Genomic DNA, 13,899 nt, shown 5'->3' with positions numbered 1-13,899 from the left:
ATCCTGAAGGCTGGCTCTGGTACACACTCATCAAAGAGCCCAGCAGCCCCACATCAAAGCTTGGAATTGGGTGCTGTGGCCAACTCCTTGCTTGTTTCCAAAGCAGTTGTGTTCAAAGGAACAAAAGCTCTGAGTCCGCAGCTTGAAAAAACCCAGCCTGGTTCCCCAGGGCTCCCCGAGTCACCTCTCAGTGAACAAAGAGTAAATTCAGCAGGGAAGGTCCCCATGGGAACCAGGTTTTCTACCTCCCCTGAAAAAAGGTTTGGGCCCAGGGGACTTGAGATCGAGAATGGGAATTTAAGCTAGGGTGTACCCTGGGGATACTGAGATTGGGGCTTTAAACCCCAAGCATTGAGATGAAAAGAAAAAAAAAAAAACAAATCAAGTGAATAAATGCAAATAATGTATACTGGCAGTGTGACAGCCTGTGGAACGACAACCTATAGCTGTCTGTGACCATTGTAATATATATGATGGTGGCAGCTACTTCCTGCTTGCAAATCCTCAGTGACTCCATTGCTTCTAGAAAGAAGAGCACACTCTACATTCTGGTGCTGGAAAGCCTTCACAGTTTGCCCATCACAGTCTTCTGTCCTCATTTCAACAGCTCTGCATTCCAGACAAACCATTTCACTTCACATTCTCTATCTACTACTCATATTTCCAGAGATCCCTGTGTTATTCACACTTGATTTTCCTGTGAAACCACTTCTTTCTCTCTTCCTCTCTTCCATCAGTTAGAATGCCCTTGTCCACTGCCGGCGCTATCGTGTTTCTCTCATAGAGCTCATTCATCGAACTCAGCACACTGTGTGGGGCCAGGGATCCTATCACAGACAAGGATCCCTCCATTCAAGCACCTTTGGACACAAAGATGAGTGAGAATTCTCACTGTAGTGGAAGAGCTCATATCTAGTGATGGAGACAGACATGCCTTCAAATAGTTGCATTATAGTATGAAAAATACTACATCCAGAGCTATCTGGAAATGTAACATGGGCCAGAAATGTAATTTAAAAATTTTTAGTAGACTCATTTTAAAAAGGTAAAAAAAAAAAAAGTAACAGTAATTTTAATAACAAATTTTACTTAACTCAATAAGCCTCAAATATAATTTCAACCTGTGGAATTAGACACATTTTGAGGACACAAGAGCCACATGAGGTTAGTGGCCACCATCTCCGATGGCACAGATATAAACAAAGCATATATAACTGTGAAGAGACTGCAGGGAAGGAAATCACAAAGCTAGCACAGGGAGTCATAAAGGCTTCACAGGGTCTTGTTGGATGAGTGGGGCTCAACTGTTAGGGAAAGGAACAACCTATAGAAAAGCATAGAAGAAGAAAGGGTATGATGTGTCCATAGAAACATAAGATGCCATAAGGTAGACTAATGGTAAGCAATGCTAAGAGTGAGCTTAGAGAAAAGGTTTCACGTGTCTTCCCATGGAGCATGAAAGAAAAAAGGAGCAGTGGAGGTGTTTCATCAGGGGACCTACACAATCCACTCTGATTTTGGAAAATGACCTTGGCCACTGGTTGGAGGGTGGGCTGGGCATAACGGAAGAAGGACTCCAGAGGGCCAGCCAGGAGACTCTGATAACAAATCTTGCCTTGGCACAGTGATCAGTAACATTTCTCAGCATCCCTTGCATTCCATGCTTTTGGTCAGGAGGTCAGAAAAGAGAATCTGGAAAAATCCTAAGTGTTCTAGATAGTGTTGGCCGAGACCAGATATATTCTCATCCGCTCCTGTTCTACTGGAATTGATGAGTGCTCATGGAACTGGAGAAAAGTACGGAAGGACTTTTAAGCTCTAAAAATGAGTGGTAAAGCAAGAAGAGGATACCGAGGAGACAGGGACCTTGGGGACAGTAAAGACACTTGATGTTAAGGAAGGCTGATTGGCTATGATGAAGAGTGCCACTCACCTTCCTGCCATCTGCCAGCCCACATGCACAGTGAGGGAGGGAGAAGTACACTGGGGCAATGATCCTTGAGAGGTGGGGCTGGTTGCTACAGCAGCTAGCTGGTCCTTACTCGTGAGGAGGCTCTTGCTCCGCTCTTAGCACTATTTGTTTATCGTGATTTGACATGCGTGTGTAGTTGCCCTACTGCCGCACTTAGCTGGTAGGGGTTTAGAAGGCATGGCCCTGTGGTCTGTGTGACTTAGCCCTCTATCTCTCCCCTCCCTGAACACAATGATTTACTTTTTAGACAGTCAATGATTCGTTCAGCAATCAATTACTTTATTAATTCAACAGATCCTTTCATCCCTATCTCAAAATACACCCATAACATGATCCCTTTTTACTGCTTCCCCTGCCAAATCCCTGAGCCACAGCAAAGTCACCTCTTGCTGAGATTATTCCTATCGCCCCCTAATTTGTCTCCCTGCTTCTGCCCTTGCTTTCCTTTGGTCTATTTCAACACGAGAGCCAGAGATATCTGGTTGCATATAAATCAGACATCAGCCCTCTGCTTAAATTCTCAATGGTTCCCCTCTTACACTGTTAGTGTGAATGCCAGCTGGTGCAGCCACTCTAGAGAACAGTATGGAGGTTCCTCAAGAAGCTAAAAAGAGAGCTATCCTATGACCCAGCAATTGCACTACTAGGTATTTATCCCAAAGACCAAATGTAGTAGTTGGAGGGGGCACCTGCACCCCAGTGTTCACAGCAGCAATGTCCACAATAGACAAATTGTGGAAAGAGCCAAGATGTCCATGGACAGATAAATGGATAAAGAAGATATATATATGGATAGATAGATAGATAGTTAGATAGATAGATAGATAGATAGATATAGATAGATAATGGAATATTACTCAGCCATCAGAAAGGATGAAATCTTAGCATTTATATCAACATAGATTGGAGGGTATTATGTTGAGCAAAATAAGTCAATCAGAGAAAGACAATTATATGGTTTCACGCATATGAGAAATATAAGAAATAACACAGAGGATCATAGAGGAAGGGAGGGGAAAAACAGAATGGGAAGAAATCAGAGAGGGAGGCAAATCATGAGAGACTTAACTATAGGAAAGGAACTAGGGTTGTTGGAGTGGAAATGGGGAGGGGGATGGGATAACTGGGTGACAGGCATTAAGGAGGGCACGTGATGTGATGAGCACTAGATGTTACCTGCAACTGATGAATTATTGAATACTACATCTGAAACAAATGATGTTCTATATGTTGGCTAATTGAATTTAAAATAGAAAAAATATTCTCAATGGTTCCCGTCTCCCTTAGAGTAAACACCACTGTTTTCACAATGGCCAACAGAACTGGATGTGTACCCTCTCTGTCTCCCATTATCACTCTGACATCATCTCCTCCTTGATGGCATTTTGCTCTTTTTCAAACACGCCAGGCACACACACCATAGGGCCTTAGCACTTGCTGTTGCCTGCCTGATATGTTCTTCTCCAAAGATCTGCCCGGCTCCTTCTTCATAGGCCTCAGATCTTTCTCAAACATCCACAACTCCATAAGGCCTTCCTCAATCACTTTACCCAAATTTCAACCCTACTCACTACTCTTTCTTCCTTGTCTTTGTTTTCTTTTTCTTCTCAGTCCTTATCACTCTCAAACATACTAGAGATGTTATTTCTGTGTCTTGCTTCTTTCTTTCTCACCTAGTGGAATTTACTATCCAAGAGACAGGGTTTTTTTCTTTGCGATTGTCACTACGGTGTCCCTAGTGCCATGCTGGGTGCAAAGCAGGCAATTGGTAAACATTGGTGGAATGAATGCATACAGACAGGGAGGCACAGGGTGCTAAGATAGCTCTAGGAAATGGGAGACACGGGAAAGGCTCATGGCAGAAGTAGTCCCCAAAGGAGACTTAGAAGAATCTGGATTGGCTAGGAGAGGAGGTGCTAGGGAGGGCATGATAAGCATGAGGGACAGTGAATGCATAAGGCCAGGAGCAGAGTGGACCTCTGGAAACTGCACACAGTTTGTTAGAGAGAAAAGAGTAAGGCTGGAGGATTGAGAGATGGGGCAGGAGGGGTAGGCAGGGGCGAGACCACAGCTTCAGCCCAATAGGGCCACAACTAAGGGATTGGCTGTGTTCTAGGCATGGTGGTGGGATCTGCTCCCCAGCTAGGTCATGCCTATGTTTGTGCAGAGAGCAAAATGCAGGGGAAACAGAGTAGAACCAAGCTGGAGAGTTAAGGAGGTTCTTGTGGTAGGCCAGGTGCAGGATGACCCGAGCTCCAGCAGGGTGGAGAGTGGACGTGGGGAGGAGGTGGGGATATGGAGAGGAAGGTAAAATTGCCCAGGTCTGGTGATTGACTGGCTTATGAGAAGGTTGCTCTCTGACCCTGCCTTCTGGTTTAGATGGTGGTTTCTGTGCTGATTCTGCAGGGTGAGATTATAAACACAGACGCAGAAACAGGTTTGTGCAGAAAAGTTATGACATGGGACATTCATGCAAAGAGATCCAGGACGTATTGGAAGATATAAGGCTGACACCCAGGTCCGTGACCTTGGCTGGAGAAATAAATTTGGGAATCAGCAGCAGAAAGATTCCAGAATTGCCAACATGAGTCAAGTGCAGGAAAACACAGGGTGGGCAGTGAGAACTTACACACCTAGTGGAGGAGAGATTAGAACAACAGTTTAGAGGAACCTATGTCACCCTGGGGAATGTGGTGTGGAATGTGATGCCCAAAGTACAAAGAGAAGGTGGAGGGTTAGGGCAGGAAAACAAGAAGACCTAATGGTAGGATCAAAATCTGGCTAGTAGCAATCTGGCGCAAAAAGTAAGTCAAAGACAGTGGTTTGAGTCTAGGCCAAGAGCAGAAAATAGGGTGAAGCCCCAGGAAGGATATGGTAGCCTGAGAGAGCTGCCTAGAAGTGGATCGATGAGGAAACATTGGCTTCCAGTTTTGCCTGGTAGACAACTAATGAAAATGCAAGTCAAATTGCCCGGATGCGCGCTGGTCTGGGTCCAAACCAGAGAGTTGGTTCCTACCAATCTCCCCTAGTCTAGAACCCTCCCCCCCAGACACAGAAAGATAGAAAACTGTTTGCCTGGTGTAAAGAACACTGGCCTTCGTGCAGCTAATGGAGCCCAACCTTGCATGCAGCTGGATGCCTTGGGATTGCCAGCTCCAGCTCCACCTCAAACCACTGCATGACGCAGGCTAGGTGCTTCTCTCCTCTCTGGGCCTTAGAGATGAGTGGGTGGGACTAAGTGATCCTGCGGGCCTCTTTCCACACTAGCATTCTATGGGAATGCAAAGGGCATAGAAACTGCTAAAGATAGGTCAGCCGGTCCTGCTGGGCCTCTCTCTCTCCCAATGCCATTTATCCTCTACCCACCCTGCTCTCAAAGCTTTAGAAAATGCTCTGCACTTGTAAAGCACTGCCCTTAACACCTTATTACCTCTAACAATAGCATTTTTACCAGCCTGGTCATATTTTTGTCTTCCCTGCCCAATGACTATATTTTCCAAGAAAACAAGCTCCTTCAAAAATGCGCTGCCCTCTGCCAAGCAGGGGAGTGCCACATTATCTGTGGTGGGTGCCGGCATTTAGGAGGAAATGATTTTCTTTCATCTGTCCAAGTAAATCTTTCCCCAACACTTGTAAAGCTGATTGCTGCCAATTTCCAGCTGGAGAAACACAGCCATTAAGAGGGGGAGACATTAGTAACTGGAAGATACTTAAAACATTTAAAATGGGGGTTTTGCTTTTCCTTTTTTTCTGCTCCAGATTGTGTATTTTTTTTTCTTTGAAATCTTTTCAGTGTTCCACTAGCATTTCCATTTGGGAGGAGGGAAGTGGAATGCATTTGTATGTGAGTGTGTGTATGTGTTTGATACACCATGGATCATGTAGATATGTTTGGATATTATGTGTAACACACCTATGTGTATATGACATGTGGATACTACACGTCGTGTATATGTATATGCCCCAGTGGTGCATGCATGTATGATGTATATGCAGCTTTTGCAAATCAGGAAAGAGAATGAGAGAGAAGAGGGCAGAGAGAGAGGGAGGAAGGGTGGGGAGGGAGAGAGGGAGAGAGCGAGAGAGCGAGAGAGAGAGAGGAGAGAGACCTCCCTTTGAGCTCATTTCTCTTCATCGCTGTCCAGACATGAAAGCAAGCAGGGCAGGCGTATGCCACACTCCCTTCCTGGCCTCTGTGCTGATTCTCCATATCGTATGCGCCAGGCACTGACACTTTTACCCCTTGCAACTCAGGCATGGGAGAAGGGGAAAAAAGAAATAAAATAAAACACTTCCTCCAAAGAGTGTAGCCACGGGAATCGCAGAACTAAAAGCAAATAATGATTTCCTCTTCTGCTTTTTAAGTAAATACTGCTGCACGATGAGCTATTGGGCAGGACAGGTGCAAAATAATAGACTCTTTTTCTGGTCTCCCCAGCCCCCACGGGGCCACTGCTAACTGCATCAGCTACTCAATTTTCTTTTGTTATTTAAAGATGTGTTTGTGGATTCCTAGGGGGTGGGGGAGGAGGGGCAAGTCCTGTTCTAGCATCACCAAGAGTACTGCTTAATTTGTATTTTTGCTTTATTAATGGAAAGCTACCTGTCGGCCCCAGGATTTGTCTACCCGGGGAGGCTTTTAATGCATCTGTCCAATGCAATGGGGCTTGGGAAAAAGAAACCACTCTAATCAGCAGACTGTGTCTTGCAGGGAGAGGCAGCCCATCCACTGGAAACAGCTCAGGCTGGCAGAGAGGGACCTGGGCTCCTGCTGGGATTCTAGACAAGCCCCTGGACCTCCCTGGGCCTCAGTTTTCTCTTCCACGGAAAGGGGAGGATAATGCACATCTTATCTATTTCCGAAGGCTAATGGTGAGGTTATTTTAAACTTATGATAGCCTTGAAATATCATAGTGCCTCAAGAGGGTAAAAAGGCAGAGTAATAAGAAAAAAAATGTAAGGGGTTATTCTTAATAATGTTTCTATTCAATTGAGTATAATTAATCCTTTCTCATTCCCTATTCTGAGTGTGGTTCGTCCCTTCAGATAAAGGCAGACCCAATCACAGAAGCATCTGGCTCGAGAGGTCCTGAGTGCTCATCTCACTCAGACGGTCGCTTTCAGATTGGGTGACTCTGAGATGTATTCAGGTCTTTGCATCATGCACCCCCACAAGCATCTCTCATTATCAAAGGAAAATGTCTGGAGAGAAACCTGGAGCCTCAAGCAAACATTCCCCAAAATATTTCATTATCCTTGTTAATTGCAAAATATATAGATCACCTCCCATTTGCCTACCCCTGGTCCTCCTGCAAAAACAGAGCCATTTATACAATCTGAGATGGGAAATGCAGAGCTGCTCCCTCGTTCTGTGTCTAGTTTCCTCTCCTTGGTCTTTCATGTCAAAGCTGCAGGAACAATCCTCAGGGAGGCAAATAAGGTAGATCTGCAAATGGGAACTGCCTTCAAGTTTAAAAGATTTTGAGAGTTGGCTATAAGTGCAGGGTTATTTAAGTCATTTCTTGAATTGAATGTTCTCTGATTTGCCTACTAGAGTCTTGTCCCCTTGGAAGGCCCAGCTCTGTGGGGACTGCCTCCCTCACAGCACCCTCCCAGCCAACACATGACTAGCCCTGTGGAACCACTGGGGTAGAAACCCTGCCCTGTGAGGTGTGCCACAAGCCCCAGAGACCAAGGTCTGCCACAGATCTAGGCTAGGGAGATGTAGAACACCGAGCAGCTGAGGCCCACCTGGTCCTTGATTGTCTTCCTCCAGCCCTGAGCCAACGCTTCCTTTCTCCACAGAAACACTCTTAGGGAGAGAGATCCCAGTCTACCTAGAGAGTCAAATTCATGCCTGTCACTTGGTATGCTTTGTTCCATTTTTTCTTCCCCTTTCCTCTTTACCTGTCTCCTTCCTGCCTTCCATGTGAATAATATATTAATTCATTAGCATTCATTAAAAACACTGCCTAATTTGGTTGAGCAAATTAGCAGAAACTATGACTTTTAGTTCAAAGGCCAGGGACACTTGGATGAGAAAAAAAAAAAGGAAGGGTTCAGGGACACGTGTGTACCATGGGGTGCCACCAGTGGGGTCAGGCCCAGTGGGTGCCATGGTCAAGAACTCTGACCACCTAGAGGCAGCAGGACAGTGGGTAATGATGAAAAAAGAAGTTGCAGTGCATATTCTACCTGTCCATCTTGTGACAGAGAAACAAGTCAGTTGAAGACAAACCTTGTCTACCTCGTGATTTCATGTGTGAATAGATCTGACTTTTTCACTAGCCTGGAGCTACTAGCTGCTAGAATTCAGTGTTTATGGCCATTAAGAGAACACTCTTTGATGTCAGAGAGCTGGATTTTAGTTGTGCTTCTATAATGTTCTAGGTATGTGACTTTGAGCTTACTCAACCACCAGCCCTGGTTTCTTTGCCTGAGAAATGGAGAGAACCCTAGTACCCACCTTGTAGGTTATTCTGATGATACAATGAACAGAAATTCCAAAAGTACTAACACATAGGTGGCTAGCAAATGTTCAGCAATGACTTAGTCATTTGGAGCTACTGTAACAGAATGCCATAGATTGGGTGACTCACACAACAGAAGTTCATTTCTCACAGTTCTAGAGGCCAGGGTGTTGGAGATCAGGGTAGGGTGATCAGGCTTCGGAAAGGGCTCACTTCCTGGTTTGTAGACAGCATCTTTCCTGCTGAAATTGGAGAGAGAAGTAAGCTCTCTCCTGTCTTTTCTTTTAAGGGGACTAATCCTACCATGACAGCTCCACTCTTATGACTCGATCACCTCCCAAAGGCCTATTGCCAAGTAGCATCATCCTGGGGATCAGGTTTCAACATATGAATTTTAAGGGTATACAAACATTGAGTCCATAGCAGGGATGGTTATAATTTATCTCCTATCCACTCCCCATTTTTAGACTTTCTGCTTCTAGGCATACTGTTGAAGATACATTTTAGAATGGTCCCCTCCATCCAGCCTGCTCTTACAAACTCAGCTTTTGATATCAACTGCATCTCTGGCAAAGATCTTTAAAGGATACCATTCACATCAAGAAAGAGTTGAACATTCCCATTAGAAATATGGGCAAAAGACACAAATAGCTAATTTACAAAAGCAGATACATAAATGTTCTCCCCAAAATTATATATATTCTTTGCTAATAATAAAAATTCAAATAAAAACAATTAAATCACAGTCTCTATCTTCTAAAATGGACAGGATTTAAAATGGGATCATTGTCAAGACTGTAGAGGGGCAAGATAGTCAGATGCTGTTGATGACAGGCACTGAGGAGGGCACTTGATGATGAGCACTGGGTGTTATACTATATGTTGGCAAATCGAATTTAAATTAAAAAATAAAATAAAATAAAAAAGGAAGTATAAACTGATGAAACCTTCCAGGAGAGCAATATAATACTATAAAGCAAGAGTCCACACTTTGTACTAAATAGACTTATTAAAGGAACAAACAGGAAAACCCAGAAATAGACTCAAATACACATAAGAATTTAGTGTATTAGGAAGATGACATTTCAAATTAATGGAGCCAAGATGGATTATCAGTGAATCTGGTTTGGGACAATTGGGTAGCCATCTGATAAAATATTAAGTTAGAGCTCTACCTCACCTCTTATGCCAAAATAAATTCCAGGTGGATCAAATATAAAACGTGAAAGAGGAATCCATAAAAGCACTGCGAGAAAACATGAGAGCCATCATTTATAATCTCAGAGTGAGGAAGGCCTTGCGACTAAGTTGTCTCAAATATAAATATATTATTTATTAGGTAACAGAAGATGAGAAAAATATTGTGTGACAGACAGCCCCTATTTGTGATAACTGTGTGTAACATTTCTGTAAGCAGACTCATCTGCCAACTTTGAATTTGCAAATAAAGAAGTTTCAATTGGCTATCTTGATTCCATGATGTATTTTGAAATGCCTCCTACATAGACATATGGCTGTGGCATCCTGAGATTATGATCCAAAGGTGTAAAGGATTAGACATTGGATGCAAACTTTGCTTCTTCCCTGGGTTTTCTGGCTTCAAATATGTTGGGGAGGGGGAAACATTAATGTGAAAAAAATTTTTTTTCTAAATATTTTCCACAGAATTTAAGAAACAAAATAGAGGATCATAGGAGAAGAGAAGAAAAAATAAAATAAGATGAAATCAGAGAGGGAGACAAACCATAAAAGACTATCATAAGAAACAAACTGAGGGTTGCTGGAGGAGACGGGGTGAGGGGACAGGGTAACTGGGTGATGGACATTAAGGAGGGCATGTGGAGTTGCAGTTATATGCAACTGATGAATCCCTGAACTCTACCTCTGAAACTATTAATACATTACATGTTAATTAACTGAATTTAAATAAAAATGGAAAAAAACTACAGTTTTTAAAAAAAAGAATAAAAAAAAAGATGAACATATGGTAAGGGGGAGGGGAAATAAAGAAGGAGAAATAAAGTATAAGCATACAGAACAGAGAGTTGAAGGAGGGGGGCAATGGGCTAGATTGGTGAAGGAGAGCCCTTACTGGGATGAGCAGTGGGTGTTGTATGTAGGTGTTGTATGTAGGTGATGAATCACTGAATTCTACTCTAGAAACCAATATTTTTACTGTATGTTAACTAAATAAAATTTAAATTTAAAAAATATGTATTAATGCCAAAAATGAGTTCTTTCCACAGTTTCTTAACTGAAATCATTAGCTCTTTAATGTTCTTTGAAGGTTAATATTGGGAATATATTGAAGATTATGAAAGGTCACCAGTATAGTACGGGGTAGCATCCTATAAATTTGAACACATTATTTTTTCTGCAGCAAGCATGAATATTCATACTAGATGAGTTAGATAAAACCTCACATTAAAACCAGGTCAAGTTTTACCACCAAATGAGCTTGGGCATTGAATGTGTGAGAACTCTTTTTGTTTTCCGAGTGCTATAGATAAGACCTGAAGGCCTACATAAAGAGTATTTACAAATCAATAAAGAAAAACCAACAACCCATCAGAAGATAGACAATGGAACACACAGAAAATTCATAGAAAGGGAAATACAAATGGACTTTAGATGAACAAAAGGTTATCAACCTCAGTCCTAATAAGAGAAATGCAAAATAGAGCTATAAGATGCCATTTTTTATGTATCAAAAGTAAGCACCTGCAGTTGGGCCAGACACTGCTGTTGAAAGCATCAGGAGACACACTTTTATATGCTGCTGGGAGGCACACTTGTTAGTATAACTTCTAAAGAGAGCTATTTAACAGGATCAATAAAAGTTATATGGGATATACAATTCCACATCTAGGAATTTATTCTAGATGTGCCTGATAATAGGACACTGATTATAATAGTTCTCTTTCTATATATATAGTATAGTGTGTATATAAATATATAAAAGATATAGAATATTGTACAGTAATATAAAAGAATTTGACAAATCTTTATTTTTTAAGATTTATTTATTTGAGAGAGAGAGATTGAGTGCAAGTAGGAGTGGCAAAGGGAGAGGGAGAGAGAGAGAATCTCAAGCGGACTCCCACTGAGCATAGAGCCTGACTCGGGGCTCCATCTCATGACCCTGAGATCAGGACCTGAGCCCAAACCAAAAGCGGGATGCTTAACCGACTGTGCCACCCAGGCTCCCCGACAGATCTTTATAAACTAATATAAAATAATACTCAAGGTATATTGTCAGGTGAAAACAAAACAAAACAAAACAAAATGCAGTAAATTGTGTGTGTGTGTGTATGTGTGTATCCATTATACTATAAACTATTTGTGTGTCAGAGACCATGTCTGATTTATTTCTCAACACCTCTCCCCATTGGCTATCACATTACTATGTATATAGTAGATGCTTAATAAATGCTAAGTGGAAGTATTTACACACCGAACACACTCAGTAATTATTTTATTTTTCACTGAATCTGGGCTCGGACTGGCTGTAAGCTGTCGCAGTCACAAGTCATCAGTTTTTCCGTTCAGACCACCTAGACCAAACAGAGCTTACCTTTTTGTGTGTTAAACTCAGAGAAGGCAAGATAGAGGCTTGACTTCTGAAACTCACTTCCATCCCTACCATTTGAGCACTAGCTGAGCTGCTTTTCCCAAGAGGCAGCAGGAAGCTGAGCACTGCAGGGACACCTAACAGGCCCAGGCAGGCTTGAGAGTCACCCACCTTCATGCATGAGTTTGCCTACAGGCTTAGTGACGGCACAGATGGTGTGAGGACCCACCTACTGCTAAGGACCCCCGACATGTCGTGGTCTGCCTTCCACCATAATGAGCTTCTCGCTCTCCCACAAGAGCAGACTATATAATGATGACATTACACGCAGGGAACCCTGGAAGAGAAAAGGGGTTGGTTTCCTCTTGTTTTATTGTCTTGACAATGGCATAAATCTAAACCTTCTTAGGAATCCCCAGAGTATAAAGCTTGAGACAGAGCAATCTCTCAGGAGCCAAGAGGCTCCTCATTCATCAATTATGCACATGCTGGTGTCACTCTCAGGGCCGGAGCACGGAAAGGCCAGGGAGCATGGATGTGTATTTAAAAGTCAAAATCTCCCACTCCTCTATGGGGTAGTAAGCAAGACGTACACGGCAAAGCAGAGAATGACAGAGATGCCCTGGTTTCCATAATTCTCTCCACCTCTTCTTCCGCTTCTAGTACTTTCCTCTCACTCTCTCACCCCACCAGCGTAAAAGATCAGAGATTTTTCAGCGTCCCTGCACAGAGATGCCTTGTGCCCATCGTGCTCCAGAGCGATTGCTTTGGCAGCTTCCCAGAGGGCTAGTGCCAAGGCCTCGGGCTATCTGGGGAGAACACCCAGCTGGCCACCCTGAGGAACACCACCTCAGAGACACAGCCAGGCCCAGCCAGGCAAGAGCAGCTGTTGCAATGAGACTTTGGGGAGTGGAGGCCGGCTCGTGCTCTGTGTCAGCATGGCACTGTACAGCATCTGCAAACCGCAAAAAAGCAAATGCATAATGCAGAACTGCATGTTCCTACTTTCTACGTACTTTTTCATTGTTCTCCCAGGGTATGTAAAATAGATGGCTTGTCCATGGTTTCTGCCTACAGTCATGTCCTCCAATACTCCTGTCTATGGTACTATTTTCCCACACCCAGCCAACTTCGGAGAGGCCGGGCAAGGCAGACCACAGTGGAGCTTAAGTATGGCAGCAGAAAAACGCGTGGTTGGTTTTTAGCTAATTGGTTTTCCAGGCCTCATTTTTTCCACATTCTGAGATCCCAGAACAAAAGGCCCTGGAGCCAAGGTGAAGCTGAGTGAAGAGGTCCTGGTGCTGCCGGAACTCCGGGTTGGCCATATCTTGACCTAGGCACCAGGCCCTACTCACCCAGCCCCCACTCACTTGCGGCTCCCCCAGGAGCTTCTATCCAAAGCTCCCAGAGCTCAATTGAAAGCAGCAGGCGAAAAGTCAAATACTTCATTAAAAGCAGCAAGAGACTCCATTGTAAACCCACAGCTCTTGCCCATCAAAGACCAGACACTGGTATCCAAATCGGTTCTGGTTTCAATCAGAGATCAGATACTTAAGAGGTAGCTTGTGGTGTGTATCTTTTCAATGTGCTGCAGAAAGCCCCTGTTTCTCCTGTTTTTACCTTATTTTTATACTCTATAGAGCCCCTCAAGAACTGCTGCTCATAATACACACACGCACTCATAGACACACACACACACACACACACACACACACACACACGCGCACTCATTATGCTGAGGCAGGGAGAAGCGGAGAAACACTTCAAAAGGTAAGCGTAGGCTTGAGTTTCAGGTTTATTGAATTCCCGGAAATGCTGTCTCTCCTCCTGAGAAAGGTTAGTGTTTGGAAACAACTTTAATCTGGCCAAAGAAAAGGGAAAGAGGG

Source organism: Canis lupus, chromosome 5 (genome assembly GCF_011100685.1).
Source record: "Canis lupus familiaris isolate Mischka breed German Shepherd chromosome 5, alternate assembly UU_Cfam_GSD_1.0, whole genome shotgun sequence".
NCBI classification, from domain to species: Eukaryota; Metazoa; Chordata; class Mammalia; order Carnivora; family Canidae; genus Canis; species Canis lupus.
The sequence above is the reverse complement of the archived record's forward strand: the minus strand, read 5'-3'. Positions refer to the sequence as shown.